Source organism: Halyomorpha halys, unplaced genomic scaffold, assembly GCF_000696795.3.
Source record: "Halyomorpha halys isolate HHAL.00 unplaced genomic scaffold, Hhal_1.1 Scaffold214.1, whole genome shotgun sequence".
Classification (NCBI taxonomy): Eukaryota; Metazoa; Arthropoda; class Insecta; order Hemiptera; family Pentatomidae; genus Halyomorpha; species Halyomorpha halys.
This window is the reverse complement of record NW_027110944.1, coordinates 1,319,823-1,324,650: the sequence shown is the minus strand read 5'-3', so window position 1 is coordinate 1,324,650 and position 4,828 is coordinate 1,319,823. Positions and strand designations below refer to the sequence as shown.

Genomic DNA, 4,828 nt, shown 5'->3' with positions numbered 1-4,828 from the left:
ATATTGATCAGACTAATTGATTTTTTGTTTAATTTAAAAAAGTTAAAATTTCCACTTGTCATAACAAAGTCAAATGAAAGAATGAAGACCTGGAGACAGACTAGCGGATCCAGGTTAAAACAATAACATTAAATGTTCTATACAACAAGCTTATTCTAGAGAGATTTTTTTATAGTTACTCGAAAGAAGTGGTTAATACTATACTATGAATTCGACCCTTCGCATGTTAAGCAATGCTAATTCCTCATTTTTATATTATAAATAAAATAAGGGAAAAAAAATAAATGAATAAATATCTGCATATATACACCAACCTACATGTGTAGAATATGAGAAATTTAGTTCAAGCATTTCATTTTATAGAAAGAAAAATCCAAATTCAGCCCAAAAAGAGTAAAACGTGCAATTGTTTACAGAAAAAAAAAATCACAACGTACAAATTTGTAAAGAAAACCCAAAACGTGAAATTTCGAATAGTATAAGATTAGTGTTATTTGAATGTTTCCCCTATAATTCGAATTTCTGTTGAGATTCGACTGACTTTGAAGCTAGGGAGCAAAGTTACAATTTTACGAAAATCCTGTCTCTAATTATCATCAGTACTTTTTTCTCTTTTTATAATTGATGTAGAGCAATATTTAGGTGGAAGAATACTAATCAATGTCATAAGGCTGTTAACGTCCGCGATGGAATCGGTTTTGCTTTCCTTTATTCTTTTTATACTTCAGATGATGAATTATCAAATTTAAAAAAAAAATTGAGATTATAGAAAATTTTTGGAATGTGAAAAATGGAAATTTAGAGGTGAAGACTCTGACATCAATGAAGTATTTGAGAACAACATTAACGTTATTATAAGACTTCGTGGAATCATATTAAACAATAACAATATTTTATTCTCCAATAAGAATAAATTCTTTAAATCTGTTTCACAAACCATATTATATATATAAACATACAACATGCTATGATGCTATGCATTAGTCATAGTTATGACCTATTTCATTATTTTTGAACATTGTCCTTTAGAAGATCTTGTTCCCAAAAACCTTAAAAGGAAAGACATTGTTAAATAATTACGGGCCACTGGACGAATAATCACGTCCGAACAGTAAATCAGAAAACTAACCTTTTAGAGAAGGAAGGTGTGTTGGTTTCCAAGGCGATTTGTTATCCTACATATATTTTCTTGTAACGCATACAAATTGTTAAGTGATTAAAATGTATCAGATATTTAAGCTGCCTGATTTTACTTTTCAGTAAATTTCATTCAGAAGTTATCTACAATTATTTGTGTAATTCACTCTTCAGCAAATTGACAGATTAATTAAGCTCAATTTACAGGCATGTATTGCTCAATTATTTTTTAAGAATTATTGTGAAGATTCCGTTTCATCCGGAAAAATATTTTTTTATTTTATTATATTTGTGCATGTGAGAATTTAGAAATAATCATTATCTTCTGTTTTGGATTCTTTCTCTATTGGCCTATTTGTTAGTGGCAAAATCGTCAAAAACCATTAAAATATTGAGGGTTTCAGCGATTCAAACATTTAGGAAGCTTCAGATCAGAAATCACCGTAGTAAGATTTTTCATTAAATTAGATTTACTGTGGGAAATTTTTTTCCATGGGAAAAAGGATAAATAGAAGAGGTTACAAAGCCAATTTCACAATAAACAAAAAGCTTCATTTACTACACCTAATATCTACCTAGTTTCATTTCGAAATTCTCAAAAAAAAAGGGGGGGGGGAGAGAGAGACTGTCAATCGTGCTCTGATATATCCAGTATAATGATCCAATGATGACCACTTCTCTTCTTGAGTATCTGGATCAACAAGTCCATTCCTTCACAGTTGGTTTAGTCACTTTTAGCTTATTTAATATTTGTTCGTACTAAACATTGTGATTCAGTCCATTTGAGTCCTCAACGTCGGAAAATTTCTCCTCTGAAAATTTTCTTAAATATCTTTATTGATGAAATGAAGCCATCTTCTTTTCAGGCGCCTCGGAGGATTGTCAGGAATGGAAGAGGATGCAAGGTTAGAAACTAGGGTGTTTGAGTGGTTAGGGAGTTTATAATGGAAGGAGTGATATTTGGTTCGGTATAGATCGGTTACATAGGGAACATTAAGGTCTTTATGTATGATTTTATTTGTGGCAAAGAAAGGAGCATTGAGGATTTTAACAAAGATTTTTGATTGTAAGGATTGGATACGAGAGGAATTCGAAGGTTTAGTGGAACCCCAAAGCTCGAATCCATATGTCTAGATTGGTCTTATTATAGTTATGTAGATCAGTCTTTTGTAATGAGTTGGAAGTTTAGACCGTTTGTCTAGTAAGTGCTGTAATAGTCGACATCGACGTGCAGTTTCCTGTCTTTTCAGTCTTGTGTGAGGATTCTAGGTTAATCGTTTGTCCAGACGTAGTCCAAGGTAGCGGATCTATTCGACAGGGGTAAGAGTAACATTATTAAATGAAACTGTAGGGCAATCGGTAGGTTTACGACGAAGGGTAAAGGTGATTTGATGGGATTTGTTTGAATTTATCTTGATCCTCCAATTAAGACACTATTCTTCGAGGGCTGTGATATGGTATTGGAGGGTTTGGGATACAATTAATGGGTTATTATTAACTGCGAGCACACATGTCATCGGCGTACGTGGTGAGGATAGTGTTAGGATTGGTTGGAATGTCAGTTGTATAGAAGGTGTAGAGGATAGGACCGAGAATACTACCTTGAGGAACACCAGCGGACTGAGAATAGAGGGGTGAATACGAAACATTGTGGTTTTCTTGGACTGAAAATATTAAATGTGAACTTTTGATGTTGTCCAACGAGTTGCTAATCTATCAGCAATCGAATTTATGGTTATAGCAATATGAATTGATATCTATACAAAGACTACAATCTTGGGTTGCTGAAATATTGGAAGATTATTAGAAAATATTTACGAATTACAAAAGTGTCTTCAATGGCTGAAAATATAAAACTTGTGTTACTTAGCATCAATTTCATTACGAATTATCAATGCTGAATTTGATATTTTGGATCTATCGGTGTAGATAAACTGTTTTTTATCCTTTATTTGGTAGGATGAGAGAGGGTGAGACAGTTTGATAAAATATCTACCAAATGACCAAGTATCATAACTACTATGCAACTAGCAGAAAGTTACTTAACTCTTTGATTTACAGATACTATACGTGGAAGACATAATCAACTTACTCTCTTGCTTAACTCCCCCCCCAAAAAAAAAAATTTCGCCAGCTCAAAAGAAGGTGACAGCGAGATCTGCTTTAAGATCAAACAATCCCGAAATAAGACCCACATCATTATTGCCGAGATCAAGCCATGGAAATAGATTATCGATAAAAGAAAAAATAGCTTAAACAATTTTCCACTAGTACTGTTTTTCAACTCTATGTCTATGAATCAATGCATCATGAATAACCCAGACACTACTTGGTTTTGCAACATAAATGCAAAATATAGGCTAGTTAAAATATAATTAACCTCGTTTGAGAGTTACGAACGCCGTGTAAAGTCGGAAGACTAGTTGCTTCCAAGGCTGCCTTTGCTAGATTTCTACATCTGACGAGAGCTAGCCGTTCAAGGACCCTGCAAATCAGATAGTGTTACAAATATATTAAATCATATACCCTTTTCCATACTTCATTTAATGTACAAATGCCGAGGTCGAAATTACGGCTCCGTTTTTGGATAAATTTTTGTTTATTTTGAAATTTTACTATCTAATTGAACCGTAAAGTGAATCTTATTTCGGTTGAGAAAAAAGAGACCGAACTTCCCAAAAATGTTCAGAAGGAGGGGTTTTTTGTTGCAGGATTAGAAAATTGGTTTTGGCACTGAATTTGTATGAAGAACAAACTTCTAGAAGCATGATCACCATTGAAATTTTTATAGAAAATTTCTTCGAAGGGACAGTGCAACTAGTAGTTAAAAGTTATTAAACGTTCAAAATAGGTTAAGTATTGGAAATTTTAAAATACAGCTTTACTTAACTTCGATCTCCTTACTTCGATGTTTCTTAGTAGAACAATCATGTCGATTCTTTGATTTAATAAAAAATGTTTGACTCATATAAATAAGTCCTCTACGTATATTATCTGTAAATGGATAAGTTAAATAGTTGCATAGTAGATCTGACAGATGATCATATGGAAGATATTTGATTAAACTATTTGTCTACATGCCCATCACTGTAAAACCTCGTTACAACGGACTCAAAGGGTCCTTCAAATCAGCAGTTCGTTATAGCGAATTTTTATAATGTTATATCTTATATTATGTATGTACCAATTACAACATACACAGAATCAACAAAGATACGAAAGAGCTTCATGGAGCAAACTGGAAAGCATTGGACGAGGACAGGCAGGCGTCGAGATGCCTGGTACGAGCTACTCAACATTATTTAAAAGGTCTTTAGAGGCAACAGAATATATATATATATATGATATTATGGTACAGAAGAAATTGAAAACGTGAGATCGATTTAATCACTTCTTATTTCTTGCTCTTTTTAATTTTAGCGTTGAGCTTGAACCTCGATCAACTTTCGTTACTCATTTCTATCTTTGACCAATTGACGCGACATCTTTCTTTTAATTTTTCCCAACCCTTCCAGATGTTCCTTATAGATAAGCCTGGGTAGTCCCACAGGTGTTTGCCCTTCAGTTTTAGGATAGCACATACCTATATAATGTCTAATGATAGAGTTATTATTAGTATATACAAGACTCATGATAATTGCTAGTAAATGAACGTTTTCTCTCTAAATTGTTTTATTTTTAACATTTAACA

At 32.9% G+C, this 4,828-nt stretch overlaps 1 protein-coding gene across 1 annotated transcript in view; it reads right to left on the bottom strand.

Annotated features, from left to right (window-relative positions):
* Nucleotides 1-4,828, bottom strand: part of LOC136796161 (ejaculatory bulb-specific protein 3-like) — a 76,343-nt gene that overhangs the window by 2,074 nt on the left and 69,441 nt on the right. The window lies entirely within an intron of this gene.